This window comes from Halichoeres trimaculatus, unplaced genomic scaffold (genome assembly GCF_033239565.1).
Source record: "Halichoeres trimaculatus isolate MK-OKI-2021-1 unplaced genomic scaffold, fHalTri1.1 fHalTri1_scaffold_1, whole genome shotgun sequence".
NCBI classification, from domain to species: Eukaryota; Metazoa; Chordata; class Actinopteri; order Labriformes; family Labridae; genus Halichoeres; species Halichoeres trimaculatus.
In genome coordinates, this window is record NW_027437179.1 from 41,816,603 (window position 1) to 41,837,307 (window position 20,705).

The 20,705-nt window shown below is 40.5% G+C and overlaps 1 protein-coding gene across 1 annotated transcript in view; it reads right to left on the reverse strand.

The window, feature by feature from the left end:
- Nucleotides 1-18,103, reverse strand: part of plekha6 (pleckstrin homology domain containing, family A member 6) — a 67,796-nt gene extending 49,693 nt beyond the window's left edge. The window contains exons 1-2 of the mRNA XM_074670807.1: nt 17,882-18,103; nt 2,866-2,993 (exon numbers count right to left, since the gene is read on the reverse strand). The gene's annotated coding sequence lies outside the window, so the exon portion shown is untranslated. The remainder of the gene's footprint in view (nt 1-2,865; nt 2,994-17,881) is intronic.
- Nucleotides 18,104-20,705: the final 2,602 nt, after the last annotated feature.

Consider the following 20,705-nt stretch of genomic DNA (forward strand, 5'->3'; position numbering starts at 1 on the left):
GACCAGAGACAGCTCAGTTCATCCTCACACAGACAGCAAGTAAAGGTGTCCCTGTCTAAAACATGTTCTTGTGCTCTCACACACACACACACACACACACACACACACACACACACACACACACACACACACACACACACACACACACACACACACACACACGTTTCATTCTTCTTCACCTTCAGCACATTTTCCCTCCAAATTTCCTCTGAACCTGACACTCCCTCCCCTCCCTCTGCTCTGTGTGTGTGTGTGTGTGTGTGTGTGTGTGTGTGTGTGTGTGTGTGTGTGTGTGTGTGTGTGTGTGTGTGTGTGTGTGTGTGTGTTTGTGTGTGTGTGTGTGTGTGTGTGTGTATTTCTACATCAGAAGAATTCAGAGGGAGAGGAGGAGGAGAAAGTTAGAAACAATCCAAAGTTTTGCAGCTTTTTTTGCTGCTGAGTTGTGAAAACTGTTATAGCCAGACTGAAAGCTCTCAGAGGTGTGTGTGTTCAGAGGTGTGTGTGTTCAAAAGTGTGTGTTCAGAGGTGTGTGTTCAGAGGTGTGTATCAGGTGTATGTTCAGAGGTGTGTCTCATTAATGTCTGAGAGGTGTTCTGGTTCCTATTTGTAGCCTGAGTATTGACCAATCAGGTGTGAGCAGGAGGAGCAGTGTGTATGGAGAGCAGCAGCAGGAGGAACACACACACTGCTCCTCTGGTTGTCAATGCGAGGAGGACCTCTCTCTATGAACAGGATGAAGAGGAGCCAACAATCAGGATCTAAATGTAGCGCTAGGTATGGACGGCTACTAAACTACAGTACGAACTGACAGTTAGCTTGTTGTCATGTTAGCCTACAGATACGTTGTAGCACCCAGGCTCCTGGAAGCGCTACATATAGCTGGCTACTGACATACTGCTACTAGATTTTATCAATGTACTCAGTCACGACATGATTTGAATTTTTTTTCTTAAATGTTTTGTAATTTATACATTCAACATGTTACACATCTCGTACCAAATATGTGAGTGAAAACTTTGCGCTGGCTTGATCCCAATGTGAAGTGGAAATTGCATTGATATGCTAGCGGTTAGCATACATCGACAGAAACATGTCACGGTTACTCTCTGCAAACAACACAAAAATACTAACAGGTAATTAAGGTAATCAAACAGGAAGATGAAAAACAAGTTACTGTAGGCAAAAGGCTGCACTCCACTCTAAGCAATGTTAAATCAGGCCAGTAAGAGATAGCCTACTTCAGTCGATATGGCATATAATGAAACAGTACATTGACGTCAGGCAATGTACCATTTTTACTTATTTTTATTTACTTCTAAAGATATCCAAATCCAATGATTAATTTTATATTCATTAACTTATAAACTCAATAAAATGTAAATGTTAGAACAATTGCCTGTTTACTCTAACAGTTACTCTCCCTGTAGCCTACTATAACCCCCTTTAATTTGCAGCAACAAGAAAAACGAGACATAATGTATTTCATAGCTATTTATAGAGAGACTCTTTTTATGGTCGTATAATTTCCCAGAGGTTTAATTAAACAAATGCATTTTTATTTTTATTTTTTTCATTTATTTGTTTATTTTATTTATTTATTAAGTTAGTCATTTATTAAATGATTGTATTTGTTTATTTTTATCTATTTGTTTATTTATTTCTAATTTGTTAATTTTTATTTATTTTATTATTTAGTTGGCTATTTTAATTTGTTTTATTTCTATTTTTTGTTTATTTTTGATTTGTTTATTTTTATTCATTGTATTTATTTAGTTAGTTTTTTGGTTATTTTTGGTTATTTTTATCAATTTTTTATTTATTTCTAATTTGTTCATTTTCAATTTATTTTATTTAGTTAGTTATTTTTATTTGTTTATTTTATCTTTTTTTGTTTATTTTTAATTTGTTTATTGTAATTTATTTTATTTATTAAGTTAGTTATTTTTTTGTTTAATTTTGTATATTTCATCTATTTTTTATTTTTGTAAATTTTATTAATTTTATTTTTTTATTTAGTTATTTTTATGTTTATTTTTATTCATTCATTTTGTATTTTTTTATTTTTATTTATTTATTCATTATTTATCTAGTTAGTTATTTTTGATTTGTATATATTATTCATTTATTTATTTTTGTTTGTTTTTATTCATCTATATATTTTATTAATTGTTGCATGATTTGTTGAAAAACTACTAAAGGACAAGGTTTTGTAAAACAGTCTAATGTTCTGTCTGTAATACATATCTTTGTTGTTGTTGGCATTGAGGGACAAAAAAAGTGAGTTCCTTTATTCTCTTTATCATTTTTAATTATTTGGATGATTGATTGGTAATCAGATTTCTTTTTCCTGTCAGATATCTGAACCTTTCGGACCCTGATCTGCATCACGGTGTTTTTTCATCGACAAACCAAAGCTACATGTTTCAGCTTCACATCGCTGGAGGAGGACAGAGACAAGCCTCTTGGGACTTCCTGTTTACAATCAGACTCTCCACGGACTGAGGGACAAGGGATCAGGAGGTCAAAGGTCAGGCTCAGGTGTCCTAACCAACACATCACACACGCACACAAACACACATCTTAAGAGAGTCGACAGCTCCGGACACCACACAAAGAAACACACACTCCATATTCACCCTTTGCATAACTGTGTTTACAACACACACACACACACACACACACACAGTCACACCCCTCAGACATGCCTTTGCTTGGTCCTCACACACACACTGAGCCAAAAACAATCACACACACAGAGCAGCACACAATGAGCACACAAAGGGAGCAGAGCGAGGATGAAGGTCTCCTCCTCCTCCTCCTCTTCCTCACACACTTTAAATAAAGAGCGCGTGCAGCAGAGCTTACCTCACTCCACCATCCTCTCTCCTTCTCTCCTCTTCTCCCGCTTCGTCTCCTCTCTTCTTCGTCTGTTTCTCCTCCTCAGGCTTCCTGTCGGGAGCAGACGCCTACGACGCGCTGGGGCTCGGCTCGCTCTGCGGAGACGGAGGGGGAGAGGTTTGAGAGGGAAAATCGAAAGAGAAATCTGAAACCTGCAGAGCTCCAGAAACAATCAGCCCTCCTCCTCCTCCTCCTCCTCCTCCTCCTCTGTACCTCCTTTCCCCTCTCTGCTCTCCTCTGATCCATTCATTCAGCCCTAACCCGCTCCTTCTCCTTCTCCCTCAGGTTGGAGCAGACTGGGTGGAGCGCAGAGGGAAACTTCTCCTCCTGGCTCTCTGAGACTTTGTGGAGTTTTTGTGGCTGAGGTCAGAGACAGAGAGGCTGAGGAGGGCCCAGTGTGTGTGTGTTCGTGTGTGTGTGTTAGTGTGTGTTCGTGTGTTTTGCATAAGGAGAGGTCGAGCACAGAGGAGTGGGTGAACCTGGAGGGAATAATCCAGCAGGTGTGTTTACTGCAGGATAGATAGATAGATAGATAGATAGATAGATAGATAGATAGATAGATAGATAGATAGATAGATAGATAGATAGATAGATAGATAGATAGATAGATAGATAGATAGATAGATAGATAGATAGATAGATAGATAGACACGTCAGCAAATTCTCCACAGAAACCTCCATCGAGTCCAGACTCAGAGAAAAAAACACACACACTGTCTAAATGTAAGGGTTTTAACACACACACACACACATTCACTGAGACAACTATGTGTGTGTGGGGGTGTGTTTTTAGTGTGTTAGTCACAGCTCAGGTGTGCAGGGAGTGTCTGCATGAGGACTGAAGAAACCCTGACCGGAGGGCTGAAACTCATCCTCTGTTAACACACACGCTTTGTCTCCCTCACACGTTCAAACAGGCCCACACACACACACACACACACGCACACACACACATACACAGAGTGTGTGTCTGATGATGCTCAGCCTCAGTCATGAGGAGCGGGGATCTGTCTCTGCTGGTTGTTTGAAGGTTTGCTTTAAAGCCTCTTCAGTCTGAGCTGATTATCAGAGATCAGGACTAACTCCGCCCCCCCTCGACCATCTCTGAGAAACTCTCCCTGCATCAGGTCCTCACACTCTCTCAGTCTGTCTCCAAGGTGTGTGTGTGTGTGTGTGTGTGTGTGTGTGTGCTGTCGTAGCATTTCTCTTCAGCAGCTTTTAGACAAACAGGAAACATTCGAGTCCATCACATCCTTGCAGCGATGACAGTAATTCTGTGTGTGTGTTTTTATGTGTGTGTGTGTGTGTGTGTGTGTGTGTCTCAGAATAGCTCCTGCATGTGCACACACTCTGTAATCAGTGTGTTTCCATCATAATTTGCAGAGCGAGCGGCTGCTGCTGGTCTCTGCAGAGCGTCAGTCTGAGCTGAGCTGTTGTTCCTGGAGAGTCATAAAAAGAGGATTTCTGGTCCTGGTCCACTGGTCTTGGTCCTGGTCCTGGGATTACATGGGTCAACATATAATTCAGGGACTTCTGAAGTCCATGGGATTCAGATCTTGCATACATTTTTATTATCACTAGAATAAAAATCAGAAGAATACTGACTAAAAATCCATCTGAATGTAACAACAACCACCTCTGATTAACTCAACCAGGGGCTCCCACACTCGACCAAGCCAAGGCCCCAAACAGCATTTGGTTCTGGTCGGGGACCCCCTTTGAAACCCAAAAGATTATGTTTGAAAGTATGTAAGAATGTATTTCTATTCACTTTTTAATTATTATTACACTTGTTAAGAAAAGGGAATTATTAACAAACAAAAGCCAGACTCACACAAATTGGTTGTAGCAAAAGAGACAAAGTGTTTCAGGGCTCTGTCAGCCAGTGTGAGGTACTTCTTTCTTACATGTTGCCAGTAGTTAGACAGAGGAAGAGCCACAAAGTCATGTTTAGTTTTTTAGATAGCTTGATAACAGGCGCAAACCACCAGGTCGACACAGATCATGACATCATCATGCCGAAGTTGCAGCAACACACGAGGTGCGGTTAGGAAACTTGAGAATCTGATGATTACGGCACTTTACCTGTTCTTTGTTCAGGACAAATGTTCTAAAAATAAAATTAAACTAAATTAAAATAACAATAATAATAATTGGATACTATTTTTCCCCCCAATTTTTTTGAAGCCCCCTCTAGTGCCCCCTGGTGGCCTCCACTTTGAAAACCACTGAGCTAAACAACAATAAAATGTTTTTTTCAGAAATGGTTTTGATTGTGTCAATTTGTTCAGACGAGATAATCATGACAGTTTTTTTTTTTTTTCCAATTTATCAAATTTATACAAAAAATATTGATGGTATCTGTGTCCAAGGAATCGCTTTCAGATAAGTTACCTGTTAGGAAGTGTGTTAATTACAAATCACATGACCTGCTCCACATGATGTCATTTCCTCCTGAAGACAAGACCGGCAAGACTGAGTTACATCTCTTATTAAATAGTGTGTGAGTCAACAATGGCTGTTTTCCAAACAGCCTTCTACACTAGTGGTGCCTGCTATTTTGGCTGATATTCATGTTGGTTGTAGTCAGTATGCAAAAACATGCAAAATCTACAGTATGCTAGAAATCCACAGATTTCTTACTGATCTAGGAGAATTTCTTAGTATGCAACAGACCAGTCAACCTGGCATACTATTTCCCACAATGCACAGCGCTGACGTTGTTTGTCAACGTGGGTGGCAGGTTTTGGTAAATTACTGCCATCTACTGGAATTAATCAGCATTTTAACTACAACACAACAACACTAACGTTAAACCTAAAGAGGTGTTTACTTCTACAAATTCATTAGCCTAAATAGATCATTAATTCACTTTTTAAGCCGTGCATGGATTATATGAAAGTGTTTTTTCCATCAGCTGTATCATATAAAAATCCTTTTCAGATTTATTTTCAGTAAACGAAATAACTTTTGGTGTAAGATTAGAAATTAAGAATGATAATTCTGTTTGATATGATTAACAAAATAACCAAATGATAAGATCTGCCAATTTCTTATTTTGTATATTTATGTTAAAGGCAAAACAGCTAAAATTAAACCTTGTTGTTGTTTTTTTGTTACTGTTTAAATTTAAGCTGTCTGTGTAAGTTAAAGTATTCAAGCGATCCGTGTAAAGTTGTGTGAGTTTGTGTCATTTGTTTATGTCAAGGTGACGTCAAAAGGTAAGAACGTGCAGTTTGATAACATAAAATAGTTCATGATAATGTTATTTGATGACTAAATCATTCTTTTTTTACATTCAGTCATCTGTTACTTTGTGTTACTGTTATCTAAGTTAGCTTTATGTTTATTAAAAAGTTTATATTTTTTGTCGCCTCAACTCCAATAAAAAACAAACAAACTCACAGCTCAGTATAATTCAATCAAAACATTATCGTGAATTTCAGAGGTTGCAGCATGAATTATTCTGATATTTAAGTGTAGATTTATATAAAAGTCCAGCAGTCTGACACAGACCTGCAGGATCTGGATCAACCATCATCAGGTCGAGCTGCTCTGGCAGAGCCTGGATCAGTGCGAGCAGACTGTGGGGCTAATCAGAGTGACAGCGTGCGTGACCGCCGGGCCAGCAGATTACATTTGGTTTATATCCCATTAGAGAGCAGCTTTAATCCCTCAGAGAGGGGTGGGGAGGGGTCACTGTGAAGGATTTCACCGTTTTTGCCCCCTGTATCTGCTCCATCTGAAAGTCTGACTCTCAGACAGTGTCGGACTAATGAAATCTGAGCTAAAACACCTGTTCAGGTACAGTTTGGCTCCTGTTTGGTGTCTCATTGGATAGGTGAGCTGTCAGCTTCTGAACTATCTGCCGAACAAAAACAAAAACTAAGAAAGAAAGAAGAATTTTTGTTATGTTTTTATAAAATTCAAAAACACTGAGTCTGACAGGTCATGGTGTACACACATAATTTGACAAGTCATGGTGTACGCACAGGGTTTGACAGGTCATGGTGTACACACAGGGCAAACAGGTCATGGTGTACACACAGGGTTTGACAGGTCAAGGTGTACACTCAGTGTTTAAAGGACCCTGATGTATACACGTGGTTTGACTGGTCATGGTGTACACTTAAGGTTTGACAGGTTATGGTGTACACTCAAGATCTGTCAGGCCGTGGAGTAATACACAGGGTTTGACAGGTCATGGTGTACACTCAGTGTTTAAAGGACCCTGATGTATACACGTGGTTTGACTGGTCATGGTGTACACTTAAGGTTTGACAGGTTATGGTGTACACTCAAGATCTGTCAGGCCGTGGAGTAATACACAGGGTTTGACAGGTCATGGTGTACACACAGGGCTCGAAAGGTTACAAGGTACACTCAGGGTTTGACAGGTCATGGTGTACACTCAGGGTTTGACAGGTCATGGTGTACACTCATGGTTTGACAGGTCATTGTGTACACACAGGGTTTGAGAGGTCATGGTGTACACACAGGGTTTGACAGGAAATGGTATACCCAGGGTATGACAGGACATGGTGTACACTCAGGGTTTGACAGGTCATGGTGTACACACATGGTTTGACAGGTCATGGTGTACACTCAGGGTTTGATAGGTCATGTTCTACACTAAGGGTCTGACAGGTCATGGTGTACACACTGGGTAAACAGGTCATGGTGTACACACAGAGTTTGACAGGTAGTGGTGTACACTCAAGATCTGTCAGCCCGTGGTGTACGCTCAGGGTTTGATAGGACATGGTGTACACACAAGGTTTGACAGGTAGTGGTGTACACAGTATTGTTGACACTTCATAGTGTTTTCAGAGTGTTTAACAGATCATGGTGTACACACAGGGTTTGACAGCTTATGCTGAACACACAGTGTTTGAAAGATTTTTGTGTATATTGGTGTACACAGAATTGTTGACACTTTATATTGTATAAAGAGTGTTTGACAGGTCGTGGTATACACAGGGACTAAACAACAAGGTTTAAGTTTTACCTCCTCATGGGGGAACTGCTCTTTTCTCTTCCTGTTGTCTGTTGTAGAGTCAGTCAGTATTAATCCTGTTTGCCTGCAGAGAAGGAGCTGCTGGTCCAAATTAAGTCGACCTCTGACCTCTGACCTCTGGTTGGGTGAACCATAATAAGAGAGTCCGTGGGAGTGATTCAGAGAGAGCATGAGTATGTGTGTTTTTATTCTGTTAGTCTGCGTGTGTGTGTATGTGTGTATTTGGTGTGTGTGTGTGGTGACGTGAGAGTGAGAAAGCCGCTCTGAGGCCAGTCTAAACCCAGACTTTAGAGAAAGAGCAGACAGAGGAAGTCTTGTGATGTTTGTATGTCGACCTCATTAAGAGTTCAGTCTGATGTTTGTTTTTAAGACGCCGTCAGTCAGAGCTCACAGTGATGCACTGAATGAGTCTCACTGAGTTTCACTTGGCAATAATAATAATAATAATATTAATAATAATAACAATACAAGTAATTTAAAAGCATCTTACTTAACACTTAAGGTCACTTTACAACTAATTAAAACACATTTAAGAAGAAACAAGCTAAATAGCCCAGAACAAGACTGCAGATAGCTAACTCCCCTCACACATGTTACAACTTACAAGAGCTGCAGCGAACAGTAATTTTGATAACTGATTAATCTGCTGATTTTATTTTCCATTAATCCAGGAATCAGACATTGAACATACACCTTGTTTCCTTGTTTTGTAGCGCTGACTGATGTGAAAACCCATATAAACACATTTTTAGCTTAGCTGCTTTATCTGCTGACACAATATTTCACGTATAACTTTATTAACTTTAAATACAAGCTTCACTTCACTAACAGCATGTTACAGCATGATATAATGTATTACAGAAGGTTAAAGCATGATGTATCACGATGTACCAAATTATAGCTTGATATGGAATGTTTAGCATGTTATTGCATAGTTTAGCATGATATAGCATGACATAACCTGTGAGAGCTTGTTGCAGCATGTTTAAGACGTTAAAGCATGTAATAGCATGTTGTAAAGTACGTTATAGTTTGTAATAGCCTGTTGTACCATAATAAAGCATATCACAGCTTGTAGCATGTTATAGTGTTAGCCATTTTAAAGTATGTTATAGCATGTTGTTACAGCTTTCTCATAGTTTTTTGTAGCATGTTTTGGCATGTTATAGAATGTTATTGCAGGTAATAGATGGTAAATTGAGTTGAAGCAGCAGGGGTGCGTATCAGAGAGCAGCATCACACAGAGTGACTCATCCAGCTGCAGTGAGAGCTGTAAACAAAGATGGCCGATGAGCTGTATGTGTAACTTCATCAGCAGACTCCAGCCTGAATCCAGATCAGTGAATCAGTGAAGCTGTCCTAATGAGCCCCATCAGTCAGTCAGTCAGTCAGTCAGTCAGTCAGTCAGTCAGTCAGTCAGTCAGTCAGTCAGCGCTGAGAGTGACGGACTCACCTGCACTGCTCTTTGTGTGTGTGTCAGCATGTGTGTGTGTGTGTGTGTGTGTGTGAGTATGTGTGTCCTCTAACCACCTGGCAGCAATAACACTCTCAGGGCAGATTTGTAGCCTCAGGTCTGAGCCGGATCGTCTTCACTTCAAACAGTAAATCCATTTATTTGAACCACGTCTCTTTGACCTGTCAGCAACTCTCTGACACATTTAGAGACGACTCTCTGACACGTTTAGAGACGACTCTCTGACACATTTAGAGACGACTCTGACACATTTAGAGACGACTCTCTGACACATTTAGAGACGACTCTGACACATTTAGAGACGACTCTGACACGTTTAGAGACGACTCTCTGACACATTTGGAGACGACTCTGACACGTTTAGAGACGACTCTCTGACACATTTAGAGACGACTCTGACACGTTTAGAGACGACTCTCTGACACATTTAGAGATGACTCTGACACATTTAGAGACCACTCTCTGACACGTTTAGAGACGACTCTCTGACACATTTAGAGACGACTCTGACACGTTTAGAGACGACTCTCTGACACATTTAGAGACGACTCTGACACGTTTAGAGACGACTCTCTGACACATTTAGAGACGACTCTGACACATTTAGAGACGACTCTCTGACACGTTTAGAGACGACTCTCTGACACATTTAGAGATGACTCTCTGACACGTTTAGAGACGACTCTCTGACACATTTAGAAACGACTCTTTGACACGTTTAGAGACGACTCTCTGACACGTTTAGAGACAACTCTCTGACATGTTTAGAAACGACTCTCTGACACGTTTAGAGACAACTCTCTGACACGTTTAGGGACGACTCTTACACATTAAGAGACGACTCTCTTACTCATTTAGAGACAACTCTCTGACACATTTAAGACGGCTCTCTGACACATTTAGAGACAACTCTCTTACACATTCAGAGACAACTCTCTGACACATTTAAGACGACTCTCTGACACATTTAGAGACAACTCTCTGACATATTTAAGACAACTCTCTGACACATTTAGAGACAACTCTCTGACATATTTAAGACAACTCTCTGACACATTTAGAGACAACTCTCTGACACATTTAGAGACGACTCTCTGACACATTTAGAGATGACTCTCAGAGACATTTATAGACGACTCTCTGACACATTTAAGACGACTCTCTGACACATTTAGAGACAACTCTCTTACACATTTAGAGACGACTCTCTGACACATTTAGAGACGCCTCTGACACTTTTAGAGACAACTCTCTGACACATTTAGAGACAACTCTCTTACACATTTAGAGACAACTCTCTGACTTATTTAAGACAACTCTCTGACACATTTAGAGATGACTCTCTGGCATTCTGAGACAGCTCTCAAATACATTCAGAGACGACACTGATGTAAAAAATCAACTCTCTTTTACATTAGAGACTACTCTCTGACACATTTAGAGACAACTCTCAGACGTTGAAAAAAAAACAACTCTCTAACGCACTTAGAGACAACCCTCAAACGGTAAATAACAACTCTCAGACATGTTTAGAGACAACTCTCTGATGTTAAAAAAACAAGTCTCTGATACCTTTGGAAAAGACTCCCTGACATTAAAAAATGACTATGTGGTGGATTTAGAAATGACTCTCTGACGTTTAAAAACAACTCTCTGACATGTTGAGAGACGACTTTTATGTTAAAAGACAACTCTGATATCTTTAGAGACACAACTCTCTGACGCTAAAAAACAACTGACACATTAAGAGACAACTCTCCAACACACAAAACAACTCTGACATGTTATGAGACAACTCCCCAACGTTTAAAATAACTCTCTGACAGTTTAGAGATGACTCTCTTGCTCTTAAATACAACCCAGATATGTTCACAGAAAACTCTCTGAAGTTAAGAAACTTCTCTCTGACAACTCTCTGACCATTAGAAAAAAAAACGCTCCAACCTGGATGACTCTGACATGTTTGACAGCAACTCTCTGACATAATTTCAAACGACTCTCTGATTCACTTAAAGACGACTCTCTGATTCACTTAAAGACGACTCTCTGACACGTTTAATGACTAATGAAAAGACAACCACCAAGAAAAAATGTTGCTCCTTTTGATGTCACTAGTTTCTGTGAAACCATGAACAAAAGTCGTACCGTGCTGCGAGATGACTTTTTCAATTTGCTCCTAGTGGTCAGTCAGAGTAACGCAGTGTGTGTTTTATCTGTGTCTGTCTGATGAGCTGCAGAGTCAGACTGAAAGCTGCTGCTGCTGCAGAGGCAGAGGATTAATCTCTGGTATCTGATCTCTCTCACACACACACACACACACACACACACACACACACACACACACACACACACACACACACACACACACACACACATATTAGCATCCTGGGGTTCAGGGTTATATAACAGAGTGAGGGTGGCTGAGGAAAGGGGAGGGAGGGGGGGCTTATAAAAAATGACTCAGCAGATTTATGAGCAGCTGCTGACAGATAATCAACGCACACACACACACACACACACACACACACACACACACACACACACACACACACACACACACACACACACACACACACACACACACACACACACAGATGTATCTTAGTCAATGTTTTGTTTTTAGAGGTTTTATCTGAACCACCCTGAGACTCTCAGGTGAGACGCTCAATGTTTTCCACACCAAAGATCCGGATTCATGGTTTCACATCAACACCAGGAAACAGATTTTTTGGTTCCAACTGCACTTATCAGCAGAAATACTCGATTAAACGTTGACAAAATTAATTTTTTAAGAAGAAAAATGAGGGGGGATGTTCATTTTTGAAAATACTCAGCTCCATGTGTACAAGGCCTGGGTCTCTACCTGCTGACACACCTGCAGAGGCCTAAGTTTTTGGAGAAGATCCATCTTCAGGGAGTAGCTTATTGTCTCACACTGTCCTCAGACTTCCTGTCACCTCACTCAGAGGGGGGGGTGGAGGATATAAATAATTAAAGCTTCCTGATGACTGACGAGTTTAGCTCATTAAAAAAACATGAAGTGCTCTAAAGCGCCATCGCTGCTGCTGCTGCTGCTGCTGAGAGATAGAGACCTTGTGATTTAGGAGGGATTCTCCCGCTTCGTAACCCTGTCTCTGGCTCCACTCCTGCTGTAATTTCTCCAGATTAACTCCTTATTTTTAATCTACTCCTGTCATCTCTGATATCACTTCTTGTGCCTTATTCAAACCTGAGGAGTTGGTTTGATCCAAAGACGCTGCATGAGATCCTCTCTGACTGAGGTTACACAGACGCACACAGGTAGATTTCACTGTTGCTAACAGTAACGGGATTATTAAGTTTGAAAAAATTATTATTTAGATTATCCATGACTGAAAAAAGTAACGCCATTGTTTTTTGATAGACTGGTGATAGATTGATTAACGGATCCTGATCCTGATCCTGATCATGATCCTGACTGATCAGGTGAGGATCAGGTGTCGGGTTTTAATGATGGAGAACAAGCAGCACCATGGGACCCTCTCTGTCTCTGTCTCTCTCTGCCGTCTTTCTGTCTGTGTCCAAAAGAAGCTGCGGACCGTCTGTTCAGAAGGAAGAGGAGCCAATTCTACCAACTGCCCCCCACACACACACACACAGACACACACACAGACACACACACACATCTGTCTCCATCTAATAACCTCCCTCTCCTTCCCTCTCAGTCTGATGTCCCCTCCTCCACTCCATCTTTTGTTCCTTCCTCCCTCTCCTCAGAGGGGCTGCCCTGTTACTGTGGCTGTCGCTATGGCAACAAAGGTTGTGTGTGTATGTGTGCCTCAGTGTGTGTGTATGGTGTGTGTGTGGTTCCTAACCTTTCAATCCTGATCACATGCCAACTGTAAAAAAAGAGGATCTGCCTAAGACCAGGAGAAAAACTGAAGCGAGCGCTTCACACACACATACATGAACACACACACACACACACACACACACACACACACACACACACACAGAGTGATGTCACTAAGCTGCTGACATGTAAACAAACTTGAGCTCATGGTCAGCTCGTCTCACAGCACAGGTGTGAAATGAACTGAAATTTAGTTTTTATTATTGTTGTTTTTTTTCTCTCCTGTGCAGGTGATTCCAGCTGCTTGATCCTGATTGGTCGAAAGACCTCAGTGACAGTAATTAACGTTCACTAACGAGATCAGCACCAGAGACAAACTGATCACGGGTCAGACGATCCATAGAGACAAGTTCAGTGAATTTAACTTATGACTCATGACATCAGCAACTGTAAGAACAGCTAACACTGTTAGCTTCTGTTAGCATCATATTCGTAAACAATGTGGCATGACCGCTAGCGTCCTCTAGCATCATTATCACACAGCAAACAACAGACATCGTATCAAGTGTTTTTGTCTCTGTTTCAGTACAAAATGTCTTTTTATGTCTTTATATGAGCCACTCTGGATTTTTCTTTTCCCATTGGCAAATTTTTGTTTTCTTGTTACAAGGAACTCAGACCTCAAATTTGTCTTTAAATGACTTAAATTTGGCTAAAACAGTTAGCTTCTTTTAGCTTCATAATGTAACGTACGTAAACAACGTAGTTAAAATTTTTAGCATTTATGTTTTTAGCAACTAGTTACACAAGATAGAGCATCAGAGTCTCACTAATATGATCTATTTGTGTGTATGTGTGTATTCTTATAAAGAAATCGCACACACACACACACACACACACACACACACACACACACACACACTCAGTGATGATGATAGCAGGGAGCAGCTGAATCAAAGCTGTTTCATCCGTCTTTGCCTGCGATCGGCTCTGCAGAAGGATTGGAGTGGAATTGGCTGGGATTAGTTTAACGCTGCCATGTGGCATCCTGCACACACACACACACACACACACACACACACACATCTTAATGTCTGTTTTCATCTCTTCCTCTCACTCTGACTTAAGTTGTCTGAACATGTTTCTCTCAGTGATGTCACTTCCTGTTTGTTTAGTCAGGATCAGACCATAAAGGGTTAAAGGGGCGGGGCTTCCACTCTTAACCCCAACCTGCCGACTCTTGCTTCAATCTGAAGTCGTAAACGACCTGATGAAAGTTTCATCTTTGACTGTTTTCATCTCGCTGCATAGAGTCGACTGATGAGCTAAGCCCCGCCCCCTTCAAAGGCCGCGGGCTGTTGTTTACCTCACAGTTAGCTAACAGCTATCAAAGCATTAGCCAAGATGCTGTAAACTCTGTGGCAACAGATGGGTCTAAAAAAATCTTCAAAGAGCTCCACAGCTGCACACAGACTGAACATTGCTGAACACACAGAGGAACCCATAACGCTTATCTGACTGTGATTATAAAAACTTAAAGATCAAGATCCTGTTTCTACATCTTCAACAATTTAAACATTCTCAACTTTTTAAACATCTTCAACCTTTTCAACGTATTGAACTGTTTAAACATTTCAAACGACTTCAACTTTTTCCATGTCTTCAATTTTTTTTCAACAGCTTTTACTTATCTTCAACTTTTTAAATGTCTCAAACTGTTTCTACGTCTTCAACATTTCACACGTCTTCAACTTTTTTCAGCATCTTCAAATTTTTTCATCAACTTTGACGTTTTCAACATCTTCAACTTTTTAAACATCTTCCACTTTTTGAACATCAACTATTTAAACATTCTCAACTTTCGAAAATCCATAACTTCTTCAGTATCTTCAATTTAAAGACACCTTCAACTTTTCAATGTCTTTGAATTTTTTCAGCAACTTCGAAAATTTTAATTATCTTCTCAACTTTTTAAAGATCCACGACTTTTCAAACATCCTCAACTTTTTAACATCTTCAACTTTTAAACATCTTCAACCTTTTGACGTATTGAACTGTTTCTATGTCTCTAACATTTCAAACAACTTCACCTATTTCAATGTCTTCAACTTCTTTCAACAACTTTTGCTTATCTTCATTTTTTTTAAACCTCTTCAGCTGTTCCTAAGTCTTCAACATTTCACACGTCTTCAACTTTTTAAACATTCCCAAATTCTTTAACATCTTCAACTGTTTCCACGTCTTCAACTTTTTCAGCAACTTCAACTTTTTAAACATCTTCAACTTTTTAAACATCTTCAGCTGTTTCTACGTCTTCAACATTCTAAGCCCTTCAACATTTCACAAATCTTCAACTTTTCAAACATTCTCAACTTTTAATCATCTTCAACCTTTTCAACCTCTTCAACTGTTTCAACATTTCAAACACTTTCAACAATTTCTACGTCTTCAACTTTTTTCAACAACATTGACTTTTTGATTATCCTCAACTTTTCAAATTTTTTCAACTGTTTCTACGTCTTCAATATTTCACGTCTTCAACTTTTTAAACATTCTCAACTTTTAATTATCTTCAACCTTTTTAACGTCTTCAACTGTTTCTACCTGTTCAACATTTCAAACAACTTCAAAAATGTCTACGTCTTCAACTTTTTTCAACAACTTTGACTTTTTAATTATCCTCAACTTTTTAAATCTTTTCAACTGTTTCTACGTCTTCAACTTTTCACATGTCTTTAACTTTTTAAACATTCTCAACTTCTTTAACATCTTCAACCTATTTATAATCTTTATCTTCATCTTTTTCTACATCGCCAACATTTCACACATCTTCAACTTTTTTCAGCATCTTCAAGTTTTTTAGCAACTTTAACATTTTCAACATATTTAACCTTTTAATGTCTTCAACTGTTTCTACATCTTCAACAATTCCCACATTTCCACGTCTTCAACTTTTTCAGCATCTTCGACTCTTCAGCAACTTTGATTGTTCAACATCTTCTACTTTTTAAATGTCTTTAACTTTTTGAACTTCAACTTTTTCAACATCTTTAACTTATCAGCGTCCTCAACTGCAACTCTTTTCAATATCTCTAACTTTTAAACATCTTCCATTTTTCTATGTCTTTGATTTTTTTTCAATGTACTATTAATTTTTTTTTAATCTTCAACTTTTCAAACGTCTTCAATTCATGAGGCCTCCAGCTCTTTACAAACCACCAGCGGCTCCAGGACAATGGGTGGTTAGGGCTCTTAAAATATGAAGCTGATGCTGAAGCGCTACAAACTGCAGTCTCTAGAGTGTCCACTAGGGGCTGTCTGCAGAAACAGGAGAAACCATATACTCCCATTAAAAGATCTGATCTTGTTTGTTTGTTTTTGTTGTTGTTGTTGTTGTTTTTTTTGTTTTTTTAATACCACAGGCTGGATTAAAACCCGGGCCACCCACTTGAGGGCGAACTTTAAGGGGCCCACCCTAGACCACTAGGCCATCTGTGCTCCAGAAAGAAGATCTTTACAGCAGAACTCAACATGTTTACAAACATCAAAGCATGAGTCCAGTCTGAACAGATCATTTCTCCATCAGAACACTGAACAGGGCAGAAGCTGTTATAACCAGCTTTTTATGAAGTTATTATTCTTATACTAACACCTGACTGACAGGTGGGCACCCTGTAGCTGTTAGCATGGAGGCTAAAAACCTGCCGCTTTATCTCATTTTAACTTAAACAGACCAACAAAGTGGCTCCACGCTAATCTAGTCCCTGTTACTGTATGGCTTCAAACTCTGAATGAGGAACAGATGGGTGATGTCACAGAGACCACGTTTCATCGCACTTGTGGTCATAACGTGAGTTAATCATCAGTCTGCTGTCTTATGAGAGTTTCTAATCAACAGACTGAAACAGCTCCTCAGGTCAGGATCTAACATTAACCCTTGAACAACTGAGACAATCAATAACCAATAATTAATCATGTTTCATTTCCTGTTTCCTCTCCATGGGAGGTCCTGATTGGCTCAGAGCTCAGAGCTGCACAGGAGCGTGTGTGATCTCTCAGACCTCTACTGAAGCTGCCAATGATGATGGTAACGGTGAGGATGTGTCATTGTTTATATGTTTACTTCTCATCTATCCTCTGCCACTCAGCACTTCCTGTCACACTCATCAGTTTGTCACCAAAATAAAAGCCCTGCTCAGCTCTCGTCTGTGAGGTTCAAGAGGAGGAAACAGCCTGAACATCAGTCAGGGTTACAGCAGCACTGTTACCATGGTGACACTAGGAGGACGTGGCTGCTGCTGCTGTTGCTGCTGCTGTGACACACACACACATCAACAAACACACACACACACGCACATACACCTGTCTGCTGGGAGTGTGATAAACAGAGAGAAACATGACAGCATTTGAGTCAAAGTAAAACACACACACACACTCACACACACACTCAATCAGACTGTAATCAATGAATCATTCAGACGATCAGCAGAGACAGGATGTGAATGGGCCGTACACACACACACACACGCTCACTCACACACACTGTTTAGGAACACACTGTACAGTTATCAATGGGAATGATCAATCAGACCAGTTTTACAGCTACACACACACACAAACACACACACACACACACACACTTACTCAGCATGTCACTTACCATCACTGCCCTGTCCTTGCTGCCGCCTGTAGTCTTCTGCATATGTGTGTGTGTGTGTGTGTGTGAGTGTGTGTGTCAGTCAGCTAACAATAGATCCAGAGGAAGAGAAGCGGGAGAGCGAGTGAGCCAGAGGCTGGATGCGGGACGATCAAACACACACACACACACACACACCCGTCGACTCTGAGAGAGGATGGGAGAGCGCACGGAGCATGCCTGGAAGTCAAATCCCAGGGAATTACTGCGTCACATGACCTGGGACGAGAGAGGGAGAGGAAGAGAAGGAGAGAGAGAGAGAGTGTGTGTGTGTGTGTGTGGGGGGGGGGGGGGGGGGGGGGGCAGCCTCACCCCCTCCTCCTCCTCCTTCTCCTCCATCACAGACACACACAAAAGTATGAGCCAATCAGACGAGAGCTTTGAACCCCTCCCTGAGCAGAAATTCACAGAAACATGGAGACAAAGAGGGAAACACACACCTGCTCTTATCTAAACACACACACACACACACTTAGACACACACACACACACACACACACCTTTATCTGTTAAATAGATGCTGATTTGCTCAAAAAGACAACACTATCATAACAACGTCTTAAAAATAATAATACTTTATAATTGATACTATCGTTCCTGTGTGTTGTAGTAGCTGTGGGTGGTCACTAGAGGGCGCTAAGACTCCACCTCTCAGTTTTATAATGAACTCTACACACCTTGCTAGTCCCAGGTTGGACCCTCTTTTTTCTTCAGACCCGTCTTAATCCTTGGTGGCATAGATTCAACAAGGTCCTGGAAACCTTCCTCAGAGTTTGGTCCATATTGACATGACAGCATCACACAGTTGCTGCAGATTTGTCGGCTGAACATCCATGATGAGAATCTCCCGTTCCACCACATCCCAAAGGTGCTCTATTGGATTGAGATCTGGGGACTGTGGAGGACATTTGAGTACAGGGAACTCATTGTCATGTTGAAGAAAGCAGTCTGAGATGATTCCAGCTTTATGACATGGAGCGTTATCCTGCTGGAAGTAGCCATCAGGAGATGGGTACACTGTGCTCATAAAGGGATGGACATGGTCAGCAACAATACTCAGGTAGGCTGTGGACTTTAAACCATGCTCAGTTGGTACTAAGGGGCCCAAAGTGAGCCAAGAAAATCTCCCCCACACCATTACACCAGCAGCAGCAGCCTGAACCGTTGATACAAGGCAGGATGGATCCATGCTTTCATGTTGTTGAGGCCAAATTCTGACCCTACCATCTGAATGTGGAGCAGAAATCCAGACTCATCAGACCAGGCAACGTTTCTCCAATCTTCTATTGTCCAGTTTTGGTGTTGCTGTGTGAATTGTAGCCTCAGTTTCCTGTTCTTAGCTGACAGGAGGGTCACCCGGTGTGGTCTTCTGCTGCTGTAGCCCATCTGCCTCAAGGTTGGACGTGTTGTGTGTTCAGAGATGCTCTTCTGCAGACCTCGGTTGTAACCAGTGGTTATTTGAGTTACTGTTGCCTTTCTATCAGCTCCAACCAGTCTGTCCATTCTCCTCTGACCTCTGGCATCAACAAGGCATTTTGTCCCACAGAACTGCTGCTCACTGGATATTTTCTCTTTTTGGGACCATTCTCTGTAAACCCTAGAGATGGTTGTGGGTTAAAATCCCAGTAGATCAGCAGTTTCTGAAATACTCAGACCAACAACCATGCCACGTTCAAAGTCCCTTAAATCACTGATGCTCGCTTTGACCTGCAGCAGATCCTCTTCACCATGTCTACATGCTGCCATGTGATTGACTGATTAGAAATTTGTGTTAACGAGCAGTTGGGCAGGTGTGCCTAAATGCTCGCACAGCGTTACAATGACGTAGGTTTTAAAAAGAAAAAGCAGTCTTCATTCAAACTTTAGTGAGGAGAGTACACATTTTATTTTGAAAATCAGAACCACAAAATGTAAAAGCAACCTGTTTTTAAGCAAAACAGAAAAATCATCTTTGAAATAAAGAGATACAGACAGTGTTGTGGCGGGGTTCACAGATTTAAAATCACAGCTTCACATTTTTAAAAAAAACAATAAAAAATAAACCTCCTGACACTGGCGTCAGCAGACACAGTCTGAATTCATCAAAATAAGACAACATGGAGCAAATCACAGGCCTCAGATCAGCTGTTGGATTATAAACACCTTAGATTATTATAATAATTCAACACACTGAAAACAACATGGTTAAATCAATAAAACAGACTCCTATCTTCTAAAAAATGATTATCCTTCATGGTTTGGCTCATATATGATCGTAAACTGTTTGTTCATGAACTTTATATATATATATATATATATATATATACCTCTATATAACGTTATATAAAACTGAATATTTATATTTCAATATGTGAACTTATTAACTTTATATAAAACTGGTTTTATATATATATATCTGTGTAAAGTGATGAAGGTGATGAAGGTGATTAAGGCAGGATGAGAGCTCAAACAGTGAACCTCTAACGGCGCGATCGTGACTCTTCCTTCAGAGTAAAAATATAAAAACACCGTTCAGAGCTCAGACACAGATTCAGAAGGATATTCCATGAAGCTGGCTAAAATAAGCCGTTAAGCGTGGCTTGAATAAGCGTCCACTTTAATCTTAGCCGCAACTCGTTCCACTATCGAGGCTCAGCTGATTTCCAGAGCCGCTTATTCAAGCCAGGTTGATCCAAGCTGCTGCCGGAGTAGATAAAAAGCCCCGACGTGTCGATTGTCGAAATGACCAAATCATGTCAAAACCAAGAGCGGAGACGTTTTCCTCAGCGGAGAAAAACTCCTCATGGAG